Raw genomic sequence first — 13,145 nt, forward strand, 5'->3', positions numbered from 1 at the left:
CACTGTATTTGTTAGGAAGGGCAGCAGCCTGACTGCACTACAGCCATGGTGAAAGGAGGCACTGCTTTTTTGTGCCCCTGCCCCTCCCACTGCCTTTATTTCAAACCCAGCATCTTCCTGGAAAGGGCTAAAAGGAGACACGTTCATTTTGTTGCTGCTGGTTGTTTAAAAACAGGCCTTCAGTCATTGTTAGCCAGCTTTCATGCTCAGGGGTGTTAAAGATAAAACTCTGAAGTACCGGCCATCAGGTCAGTACTATCCTACTAGTAAAGGAGGAAAAGATGTGCAGTTTCTAGAAATGACGTGGCTGGTTTATTTTGTTATGTTCTTGAGACATTTTGTGAGCCAACTAGCAAGGGTTGGACAAGTCCCACTGAATCTCAAAATTAACAATAAGAGAATAATGTAAATGCGATTTTTTTGACAACAGCTAACAGCCAGATTCTGCTCTCTGCTTCATTAGAGTAAAACATGTAGGGATTTCAATGTAATCAGCAGACTCATTCTAGTTTTAAGCTCAGGTAATGGAATTTGGCCCAAAGAGACTGAAAAGAACCAATGTATCACTTTTATTTAGTTGAATAGAGCTGTTGTGCTCTGTACAGGAGAATATTTTAATCGGGCCCCATATAATATTGCCTGTACTCTATGACTAATTTCTACAGCAATACTAATTTAATTCTGTAGCAATTTATTGACTAAGAAAGAACTAAATTGCTTGGCACAATAATGGAGAGAAGAAAGAATCTAACAGGAGGGTTAAGAATGGCAGATTTCATTGACCACAAGAATACTAACTATAATACAATGAAATGAAGTTCCTGTAAGAACAATAAATAAGAAGCTTGATATATCACTAGCAGGTACGGGCTGCTTAATCTGCTGAAAGACATTGTGCTTTTGTCTGCTTGGAAGCCAGGCTCCATCTTGCCTGACATTAAAATTGTTTCAGAGCCTCAAGCCATTAGCTCATAAAGAACACAGAAAATAATGTTGCTATTGTAGTACTTCTGCTAATTTAATCTCCATATCATTGCCTTGCTAAATCAGAAAAAAAAAAAGTTAAAAGATGTAAATTGTTCTTAAAATCAAGGAGGAAAGTGTTTGTGTGGTTTTATTGGTGTTGGGTTTTTTTTAAACATTAGGGACGATGTTGGTAAATTCGTATTAAGCACAAAGTGGTTTTACTTCTTCCCCTGCAGGTTTTACAATTATTAAAATACAGAGGTTAAAAATGTAATTTATTTAAATCTGTTCTGAGGAATGTAGAATAAAATATTCAAAATGACTCAGACCTGCTATGGTTTTGAGGATCCTTTCAGAAAGATTTCTAAGTGTCTGAATGAATCCAGGAAGATTAATCATCAGAAATACACTGCTTAAATAATGAGCTTGTAATTGCAGCTTTTATGTACTAGGAACAGCCATTCTGGTCATTTACTCTCCTTAGCTGAGATAGAAACTGCCTCCCCTTAATGTGCTTTTACTCTACCGTGAAAGATAGTTTACACAGAGCACTGAGGTTTCGCTTGCTTAAATGGTGAGGCTGTAGCAGCAAACTGGATCAACAAACATTTGTTTTTCATTAGACTGATTCTGATTTCAGATTCCTAATTTGTCATACTGGAGACCAAGATCAGAACTGATTTCTGGAGTAAGCACATGTAGATCCATTGATCTGAAAAAGTTAAAGATCACTGGAAATTATCCCAGCATCTTGGAATAACAGAAATCTTTTGCATCACATTTTTCTTTGAAACCCAGCACTCCCTCTCCACCCACTAAAAAAAACAGAGGTCATGCAAGCCTTCCAAATAGACACGTTCTCAGAGCTAGATCAAGAGAGGATTTTAGGATTATGAAGAAAAATAATGGGGCTTCCCTACCTCTGTGGAGAACAGCCAAGACAGCTCATCCTCCCCAGGGCGCTGGGGTGCTCGTGTGGCACCTTTCATCCCCTGGTTCCGAAGTATTTAAGCAGCAATGGTATCTCAAAGCATGCCTGTAAATGGTGGCACCTCTGCACAATCATTTTTCCACACAGGTTGAAGTGTAGAGGACTGAAAGATGAGACTTCTGCATGGTTACATATATTTGTCGCTTCATGGATAGGTAGGTTAATACCTCCCCTTTGGCTAATTAGGAGCAAGTGATTGTGCATTTGTGGTGATTGCACATGCATATTTCGTGCATATATCTAAACACTCAAAAAATGATGTCTTAAGTCTCCTGTTCAAAGTAGTGGTGTACTTGTGGCTTTGCTAAAGACAGTGTGTGAGTCCTGCCTCGAATAGCAATAGATCTGATTTGAATCCTGCCTACTTTTTGAATCTGTACCCGACCTGTGATGGTTCTCATATAACTTTTTTACCTACTTGTTTTTTTCTCTTTCTGCTCTACTGCCTGTGAATAGGATGGATCTGTTACAATGGGGAAAGGCCCAATCGCTGTGTGCAGGTCACTTTGGCGATACCCCCCTGCTTGCTCTGGCAGAAAGATGCTTCTGTACAGGGTGAAACCCTTCACCTCTTCTGTAGGTTAGAAATTATTCAGAAGTAGAGTGGTGAGAAATGTATTAGTGTGATCCTTTCCAAAATTGAAGGCTTGAATCCAGTTTTGATTAGAAGATGGTGAGCTAATTTCTTGGAAAGATAAATTTGGTTCCAGTCCTCCCTCCTGATCCCCTTCTGTAGCTGCTGGCCCAGGGTGGCTCCTTAGTCACACATCTAGCTGAATGTCTCCATCAGAAGCTGAAAACGTGTTTCAATGTAGATGAAAATAGTGTTTCCATTTCATCTGCACGCTCCAGTCTGGCATGCCTGTGACTGGAATCGAGAAGAAGTTTTCTGAGAGCCACGAATGCTTTCCTGGCTGTTCGAGGGGACAAACAGCTATCAGCTCATTACATGGCCATAAAAATACATTTCCTGTACAGAATGTGTCAAATCCTTTTCCTGAGGTGACAGTAACTGCTAAGAGGATTGTCAGTCCGGGATACACAGACTTGAAATGGTGCTGGAGTAGTGTTCAGCTCAGTATTTTCTTTTTTTTTTTTTTTTTAAAAAAAACAGGGGAAATTTATTGCTGGAAAACTGAACCAGTTTTGCAGTCTGGGATATTGCAACTCCATTAATCAACAGGGCAGGCTCACCAATAGCTTCAGGAAATCAAACTTTCTTCTGTGATCTCTCTCAGTGTACCTCAGCCCTGAGTTGGAGAGAAATCTGATGGTGCAAAAGAATCAGAAAGTGACTTTTAAGCTGTTCAACTCCCTCAGTCCTTAACATCAATACCAAGACCCAGTTATAGGGCTGTCTCATGCTGACATGTGAGTACTGCTCTAAGAAATACCTGCTCATTTCCTATTGCCCAAGGAAATATTTGGTTCTCCTGAAGCACTGTAAGAGCTGACAGGAAAGGGTTTGCTTTTATTGCTTATTTTTAAACGTAACTTCCAGTATCCTCAGTCTTAGCTGTCTTGTGTCTCACTTCAGTTCTGGAGCACATAGATCATGTTTATCCTTTCCAGCTCTTGGCAGCACCAGCACTCGTCTGAAGTAGTGCCCTCTGCTTAACTAACATAGAGTGAGCACGGAGTAAAACCTGTGCAGTACTCGAATTGAGGAGAGGGATAATGAGGACAGGACAGAAGGTAAGCAGCACACTTCTGCCAGGGAGGTGGCACTTGGGCAGCATAAATACTGCCCAGCTAAGGGCTGGCAGAGAGATCTGCTCCGTCCTGTGTTCTGCAAGCAGCAGGGATGCTGTGTGGTAGGGAAGATAACACTGCAGCCATAAGATGGACTGATATTTTGGAGCAGCTGCATTTAATTGGACTATGCAGAAAGCTCCCCGTAGACTTTCATTGTTCTGGCACTTCTGACAGCAGTAACTGTGATCTAAATGTGGAAAGGAAGATGGGGGGAGAAGAAGAGTGGTACAGGATTGCTGCTGTACCCACTGACTGGTCAGTGCTCTGTGTCTGCCTCCATTTCAGTAACAAGGGGATTTTACTGTAACTAAACATTTTGTTTAAGGCTTTACTGTTTTTGAGGTGTTGATGGATAATGATAGTGAAGAGAAAAAGGCACCTTTTCTCAGTCACAAGGTAGTTAGGAGATGTGTCTTCCTCTCCATCTGCTCAGGAACAAGAACACGAGTTAGGCAGGTGGCTGGACTGCAGAAGGGCAAACCTTTGGTTCTCTCCTTGGTGGTCAGGGAGATGGTTTACACACAACTCTGTTACCCTGCCTGAGACACAGTCCCTAAGGTTGTGGTATATCTCTGCTGGGGCCTCCCTTCAACAGGTTCCAAGATGGCCCTTGTTTGAAAAACCATTAATAAATGAAAGTAGCTGTCTATTTCCATCCTGGAAACTCTTCCTTCTCTCAGTATCTCCTGGGTCATGTATGGGATGTGTAGTGCTAAGCCCAGATTCACATTTCAGTGTAATTAGATTGTCACCCCTATCTCTGTCATAATTAAATAACAAGCCAAGCAAGGGCAGATAGTAGACTTAACACTGCCAGCTGCCAGCTTTGGAGAGGAGATCTAGGGAATTAGTTTTAATAGGACAGTTTATTACCAGCTTTTCTTTTCCTTAGACAGGTGACCACTATTTTCTCCTGCCTGCTAATGACAACAAAAAAAATTGTGAATTAAAAACTGTTTCCTGCAGTTTGTTTAAAAATATCATTTTGACCACAGGTAGCATAGGCAGCAGTTGTCTTATCCCAGGGGTGGTGTCCCTCTGAAGCAGGCGTCTTGCTGCTTGAGAAGGAGTCAGGGCACTGGGTAATTTAATGACTCCCCCTTTCGTTTTAATAGCTGAGCCTGAGAGCACGGAGAAGATTCTGCCTTCCTACTGGGTTCAAGTTCTTTTCCCTCCTTTCCATCCCCTCAAGTCTCTAGTTGCCTCCTGCTTCCCTTTCTGCCAGCTGGGAGAGTGGGGCTGTGAGAGCCGCTAGACGTGGGTGTGCTCCGGGCTCCCTGACATTTCCCACTCCTCCGGGACCACGCGATACCCGCACCGGCCCTGCAGCAGAAACGCTGAGGCTCTGCATCACGGCTGGCCTGCGAGACAGGGACTGAAACACTGGAGTGAGAACTCAGACTGCTCGGGGCCAGCCCAAGCCCGAGTGGCTTTGGGGTCTGACTGGCACCACGCAGCTTGCAATGGGTGCCCAGAGCACAGTAACGAGGGGGGTGGTGAGTTGGGACCAGTGGGGATTAGTCCCTGGGTGATGTGGGCCTGGAGACAAGTGCACTGGCACAGAATCATGCAATAATGAAGGTTTAGCACAAGGACAAAGGAAGAGACTTCGACAGCAGAGAAGATTTTTGCCTTTAGAAGTGGGGAAGGGTTAGACAAGAAGAAAAGGGTCGAGGAGGAAAAAGTACAGAAAAGCCCAAAAAGCTCAAGAACAGGGACAGGAGGGTGGAGTCTTTAAACAGACATTTGGAGCTAAGGAAAATCATTATATACCTGTTCACTCTGCATCCAGGCAGATTCCCAATGTGTCAGTCACTACAGGGTCTGTTCAGTGCTAGAAATTTTCTAGGCTGGGAAGTGCTCTAGACCATGTTTACACCCTGATTGGTTTGGATGTGACAAAATTTAAAACTCAGAGGTAGGGTTCTGGTCCAACTTTAACAACAATGCCAACGTAGCTGTGATTTAACTGGTTGCAGTGTAAATTAAGAAAGTGTTGAAAGGCCTATGCCATACATTAAAATATATAACAGAGCTGTTGATGTTAAAAGACTTTATCTTCTCCTTAGACCATACTTTCTTACAACCAATGAAATATTGATAAGTATTTCAGCATGGGTAGAGACTATTAACTTTTGGCTTTAGCTGACTTAGCTAAGAATTTAAGGGCTGTGGCAGCTCCACAAAGACTTCTCTGCCATCAGTTCACTCCTCCTCACATGAACAATACCCCAAACGAATTTATCTCTTGGCTCAGCTGCAGCATTTTGGCACAGGAAAAGGGCACCCACTGCTGCCAAAGAACTTGGTGCTTTACGGGTGAAAACAAAACATCTTGAATTCCACCTGGAGCCTGCTGGCAGTAAATACAGGGCCCAGAGCACCAGTTACATGGTGTTTTCTCACACTGACACGTGACTTGGTAAGCAGGATCTCACATTACCTTTTGCTCCTCAGTAGTTTTGAGGTGCAATGCAACAAAGAAAGCATTGTAGAAATCTAATCCTGAGGTGACAAAAATAGATGGTTGCAGCAAGATTCCTGCATAGGTAGGGGGTCCCAACACATGTCTGCAGGATACTTGCAGCTTGTGAATCCTTTTGTAGTTGTTCCGGAAGAGTTTTCAGGTGTGTGTTACATTGCATTGCAGGTGGGTTTTGCTGTGTGGTTTCCATCCTGCTGTCCCACCCAAGTAGCCTTTCTTGAACAAAAGTCTGGGCTAGTGCCCTGCACTTAGGACAGTGTGCATGTTCAGTAATTACAATTAATAAATTGGTAAAAATGTGCCTGCTGTTCCCAACTTTCAGATGGCTCAGCATGCTTGTACTTGTTTTCTCATAATGAGCTGTCTACAAAAGCTGTATCTTAAATTTCATCTCAGACCTTTAACAACCTGAGCTTAGTGAGAGAAACAAACTGCCAGTGGAAGCAATTAGCTTAAATTTATCTGAACCCAAAATCTTACCCAGTGACATGAATGAATCCCGAGTGGTTCATGCCTGGGAAGGAGTTTCAGCAAGTGGGGATCAAGTTGCTTTGCAGCTTGGATGCTCTCAGGCTTTATGTCCCTTGTCAGATGCCAGCTGTCACCCTGTTTTCCTCAAGAAAGGTTCCACCAGCCTAAAGTTGGCCCAAGGTCCTTCTCGCAATTAAGAACAGGGTATATGGATATAGAATGGGATTTGTCCGATAGAACAGGCACTTTAGGTGATGCATTGGGTTATCCTTTGGTAACTTCACAATGCTGAAAGCTTGACTTGTTTTACTGGCCTGGGCCTGATGATCAGTGATGGACCAGAGGGGTCCCAAGGATCCTGCCCAGCAAATTAACAAGATTAATTTTGCACCAGACAAGAGGGAGTCAGTCTGCACGACCTGACAAGTGTTCTGTGCATCAGGGTTTGATTTAGCTGATGGGCCAGATAGCAAGATGCAAGTCCTGAGCGACTGGGGCTTTCCTTTGGAGTCTATTTAACCATGTGTTTGTGTGGAGGCAGAGATTACATAAATGAGTGGGAGATGGGGTAGTGTTATTTATGTTACAGGCTCATCCTGTATGTGTGAAATGCTGGATGCAAATAGTGCGATTTAGAAACCAGGTGCTGTTGGTGTGTGTGCTGCAGCATGCCGAAAGCCGAGCGAGCCGGCTGGCTGGCAGGGTCTGTCACTGGTCCTGAATGTCACGCAACACCTCGGCTCCAGACAGCAGACCACGGCCAGCCGGGGTTCATCCAAAGATGGAAGAAGAAAGCCAATAGTGCTAAGAAAGCCAATATTTAAAATATGAATCTGATTCTGGAAAATATTTCCCACCTTTACGATGAGCCTGGGATTTGAAAATTGCCGCCTCTTAAAGCGTGGGGATTGCAAACCTGGACTGACTGTGTGCTGCTGCTGTGTGCGAAGAAATACCGATGCTGTGTGTCCTTCCTGCCTGTGTTAATACTGCCACCCTATAAACCTGTTTACAACCAAATAATCCATGCAGAAATTGCGCAGGTTTGGTTCATAATGCTTGGCAAACAGCATGGCCTGGGTATCAACATCATGGTCTGATCTCTAGGCAACAGCTTCTCCTCCACCTTGTACTGTTGCTCTTTCTGAAATGGGAGGGATAAAGAGTATTAATAAGAACCCAGGCAGGCTGTAAAGACAGCACACCGTTTGGGAAGAGGGTGCTGCTGTATCTTCACTAATAAATCAGGATCATTATCACACCAGGGGAGAGAAAGAGAACCCAGAGCAAAGGCATCTGGTGTGAATTATGTCTCTGAGCCTGCTGGAGCTCTCCGTCTTCCTGAAGCACTTGCTTCAGCTAAGCCATGCAGCCTGCCAGCAGCCATTAATCCCATCCACCCCTGCTGGAAAGCTGATACTGGGCCGAGGCAAATATTTCTTGTGTCTGACAGTTTGGGTTGTGGGGTTTTTTCTTTCTTTCTTTTTAATATTTGCTGTAATGAGCAAGAGCCTAGACATGCTCAGAGTGCTTTTTGCAGGGTCTACAGATGTGTGTGTCAGCACAAGAAAGCAGAAAAGCCAGAGAAGCTTTCTCTTTGTGCAAGTTCAGTCTCCCCTTTCGGCTCCAAATACATGTACATATATAAAGAGAAGAGTGACAGCTGCTGAGCACAGGGACTTAACTACAGCACTGTGTCTCTATGGAATCCATTTCTATACAGTACTTTTCCTTCAGGGGAATGTGCGGGGAGGGAGGGGCATGGGGGGAATGCCATTAGCAAAACTCCTGAATTCATAGTTTCTCATTTCACCCAGACTTGTTAAGACACAAATTCCCCGAATGTAATTTTCAAAGAGTAATCCTGATTTATGCAACTAATCCTATTTGGTTGGGTTTTTTTTTAATGGGAGGGGAAACACCAAAGGGGCTTTCTAGCTTGAAAGCTTGCTTGGACAAAGGTGTCTTCATACACAGGTAATGTGATGCTAGAACCATGGCCTGTGTCAGGTGATGCATGCCAACATAACACAGCATGTGAGAGAATATTTAACAGACATTTATTCGGTATTTATGTCAGATTTTCCCAGGGTTCGCCATGGTACAGTACTAACACTTACATGAGTGTTTACTGGCATTTTTCAGCCAGTTAAACCTTAATGGATTTTCTGATAGTCTTTTGTGCCTCAGCAAAGAAGGTGGAATTTGGACCCTCAATAACCAAGTCTATTTTTTAGAAATAAACATGAGTCACAATAGATTTGACCTACTTTTTCTATAAAATGGCACAACTAATGCCAGCAAGCCCCTGTTGAGGGGTTTGTCTGAATGACACCTAAGGATGTCATTAAGAAGCTGTGTTGTATGGGTGTGGTGCCACTGCATGTCCTGCATGTTTTCAGCATCATCACTCTTACACCACTTCCCTCTGCTGATAGTCTGGAACCAAAGTCCTGGATTCCTGACAGCTGTCACCAGGCTATTGCTGAGGGGCTGGGTCTCCTCCAGTTGTTTGTTTGGAGGGAGCCTGATACTTTGGCATGGCAATGCAGAACAGGGGTAGATCTCAGCACTGCTTTTCTCCTCCATGGAGACTGATTTAGACTAATTTTTTCCAAATGAACATACCCAGCAGCTGGGCAGGTTCTGAAGCTCTGGCTCTCAAGCTGCTCTGCCTTGTGTGAAGCATGTTTTGATGACCGGGGGCGGGCTGAATGAATGAAATTCTCATCCCCAAAACGTTGATTTGCAGTGCCTCATGCCAGTGCTCTTGAGGAGCTAGGAAAGAGCTGTGTGCTGGATGTTTACCAAGTGCTGAATAATGCATAGTAGTGAATCACACACAGATTTCCCTTTCTTCCTATTAGAATTATTGTAAGCAACAATATGATTGACCCAGAACAAAAATAACTCCCACAGAAGATGGTATAGTGAGGTATTAGGGGACTCCCTATCTAACAACCAAAGCTTAAAGACAGAATTTACTGTTTCCAAAAAGTTTTAACTACAGTGCATTATAGCAAGTGGTGTACTAAGACCTTTCCTTTAAGGAAAGGAAAAAGAAGGTGGTAAAAATTGATGCTTAAATGTTATAGCTGCTCATCTGAACTAAATGCAAAGTTTATCTGTTTGCTATAGAGATGGAACCAACAATAACAAATGGTGACAGATAACACAAGAGTATGGGTGAATGGGTTTTTCTGATATACCTAATGAACCAGATAAAATAATGGAGCAAAAATGCAGCTCAGGGGACCCTTGATATCACCAGAAACTCCTCCAGAAGGAGGTATCCCAGCCTGGGTAATAATCCTGAGTTACCTGGATAACAATTTTTTGTTATTTCTCTCTCCTTAGGCTAGCACAGAGGAATAAATCAGCCCTTCCAACCACATGGATATTGTTAACAGTTCCTGGCTTAGCATTGCTTTCAGTGTTTCTGTTTTGTTATCAGATTGCATGTGTGAAAAGGAAAAGAGATAATATTTATAAGTTCAAGAGAAGCCAGAAAGGTAAACTGACTGAAGTAGTAAAATCAAATCTTTCCAGACAAGAGAAACCCTGTTTCTGGTGGTGAGGAGGGGTGTTGTTATTCATACTGCTAGAGATAGTGAGCAGGGTAACAGATCACCAACACTCCTTTCCCTGAAACACCTTCCTCTTCTGTTGTTCTGGTCCCTCCAAACACTTTCTGCCTCCAGTATTAATAATATTAAGCTGTAGGTCATTCCAGAGGCTTCCATGAAGTCAGCAGGTTCCAGTATTATTTGTACTCTCAGGGCAAAGGACCGTCACAGCTGATGTGTTATGTGGTTGTTATGCTCTCGTGAGTTGCTACTTACCCAGCTAGAAAAATAGCTGTGTGATAGTGGAGACTTGGGGCTACATAACACCAGCAATAATGCGGTAGCAGACAATAATACCACAGTCTGCAGTGCTCGTAGCACAGTAATTGGACAAAACCAGTCATAAGACACCTGATGTGTTACTGAAAGATGTTTTCCTTAAAAATTGCTAAATGCCACTTTTGATATGCTGCTGTCATGCGCCTGAGTCCAGTTCTGACCAGCTGTGCAGAACAGCAAGCTCCTTTTTGTAGAGCAGGGTTGTCAGCTTCAAAGCGGGTCCTTTCTGTGAAGCTGCTACCTGTGCTTTTTCCTGACTTATAAAAATGCTTGTCAGAGCAACCAACTTTCTCGCAAGGACCGATAGCTGCTGCTGGTTTCCCCAAGACAGGATCACTGTAGTTGCACATTTTTGCCACTTACTCGTCATTGCCTCAGTAACAAAAATCTGTCATCAGCCTGATGTGTGAGTACGTATCATCTATGCATGGCACTCTGCAATGCCTATAACTAAGGGACCCCTGGCTTCCATTGAGGGTAATTTTCTGCTCTTCCAAGGCAAGGACAGATGCGGGTGCCATCCTCCTGGTCCCTCTGTGGAAAAGCTACACCTAGGGAGGTATAGTAGAGTGTGCTGTGGAAAGTGTTTGCAGACAAGTGATTTGCCTGAGCTTCTCCTAGATCTCAAAAATATATTTTGTAGGTACATAAAGTTATTTCTCTCTATAATTTTCTATGTTACATACAGAGATGCTGGTGATCTGTTAACCACCGTAGACAATAAGAGGAAAGACAATTTATCCTTAATGAGAGAAACAGGATTTCTCTCATCTGGAGTTGGAGGAAGCTTTGAGTTAGATCCATGTCTTGCTGCTTCTCACTTAACTTGTTGAGAACTTGCTGTTTAACTTCAGCCACGGTAGTTCACCTTACAAGGCATATTATACACAAACTTACCCTACTTATCTCTCAATCTCTCACTACCTAGAAGAGGGACAGCACTTCATCTTCCCTCTGTTTCCAACCCATTGCTTTTTGATACCTCTCATAGACTCCTTCTGTACTTGGCTGCTTGACTCAAACAGCTGAAAGGAACCTAACTGTACTGTTGGGTCAGGCAGCTTCTCAGTGAGTTGTCCTTCCTCAGAGATTTACCCTGCGAAACCAGCCAGGAGTGCTGGGGCTGCTCCATTTGGAGAGCACATTTCCAAACTTTAACTGTGACCGACGGTGCTGCTTCACCTTACTCAGAGCCATACCACGCTTACTAAAGCCTACTTTCTTTTACATTAATTTTCAGGGCTTTTTATTGTTGTTCAATTTTTTTTTTTAAGCTTACATACGATCTGTAGTGTGCTGTGCTATGTAGACACCTCTAGTCTCTTCTGCCTTTACATCAGCTGAGGTAATGAAGGTGGTGATAAAAGCACCTGTTCTCCTATGGGCCCTGCAGCTCTCAGCATCCTCTGGCTTTTTCTGATGCTTTTCTGTTTTCAGGCTATTCCTCAGCCTGAAATTTTCCCATTGTGCCCCATTTAAACATTGGACAGGGTGCTCTTGTGCTGGGCCTGCCACAGTAAAAGCTGCATCTTCCACCTGCAGCAGATGGTTCCCACTGAAGCACAGAAACAGACTCTAAAACTTGGAGAGAGTTGTAAAGCAGGTATGTTTATTCCAGCACTGGGGTGCAAGGGGATTTCTCCACAAAGCTTGCACACCAACAGCGCATTTTACCATAAATTTATAGAGTGTAGATATACATATTCATAGAGTCATATAATACAAACATACATATGTATTAGTAAGGTGGAGTTAGTTCAAAAGGCTGGTGTCTGCAGTTTGTTATCTTTGCGCCTGCACATTGCCTCCTGGTGGTCGTCCTCGGGGGTCTTTTGGAGGAAGGCTCAGTCTTCCTCACCTTGTACTTTTCACCCCGTTCCTTGGAGCATGCACAGATCCTCCTAAATAATTTCTTGAACCACAGGAGTGGTCCCAACCTGTTTACTCCCTGTATTTTTAATGTAAAAGCACTAACATACTAGTTTCTACTGTCCACACACCGTTATCTGCTCTGTAAGGACTTAGCTTGTTAGAACACCTCTGCTTCCCAATGTCATGTCTCTTTTTGACAAACACAGTAGTCCTTGGTAAGCTTCCACAGAACGGTCAGGGCAAGCAGGATTATTAAGCAATATTCAGAAATCATTATAAATTGCTATAAGCAAGTAGGTTGCAAAGCAGGTGATCATTTTCCTGTATCAATTCCCTGCCTCCCCTCATCCCTCTCATCAACAGATGCAAAAAATTCCTTCTTCTGTAACAAAGTGAGATGCATCTCATATTTCTTAAGCACCTTTCAGAAATTAATCTATCACACACGGAGCGGTTACCAGTGCAGTGGAGAGGGGGGGAAGCCGAAAGCAGACTGTGGGGATGATGATGAGAGGCTGTGGCTGCTGAGGTGCTGTGGAGCAGGGTTTGGGGGTCAGGGGGGGGCCCTCAGAGCGGGGCCGTCGCTTTACTGCCCGGGTCCCAAGGAGCCTCGGCGAGGTGGGCGCGCAGGCCGGGCCCCACGGCGCATGCGTGACGGCGTGCTGCGGGGCGGGGCAGCGGCCGGCAGGGGGCGGCAGGG

General features: G+C 43.8%; 1 protein-coding gene across 1 annotated transcript in view; it reads left to right on the forward strand.

Moving 5' to 3' along the window:
• Positions 1-13,145, forward strand: part of C4H8orf48 (chromosome 4 C8orf48 homolog) — a 115,596-nt gene that overhangs the window by 95,926 nt on the left and 6,525 nt on the right. Inside the window, exon 1 of the transcript XR_003398406.1 lies at positions 12,155-12,176. The gene's annotated coding sequence lies outside the window, so the exon portion shown is untranslated. Of the gene's footprint in view, positions 12,177-13,145 lie in introns of the transcript that reaches the window.

Source organism: Athene cunicularia (assembly GCF_003259725.1).
Source record: "Athene cunicularia isolate RWA chromosome 4 unlocalized genomic scaffold, athCun1 chr4_part3, whole genome shotgun sequence".
NCBI lineage: Eukaryota > Metazoa > Chordata > Aves > Strigiformes > Strigidae > Athene > Athene cunicularia.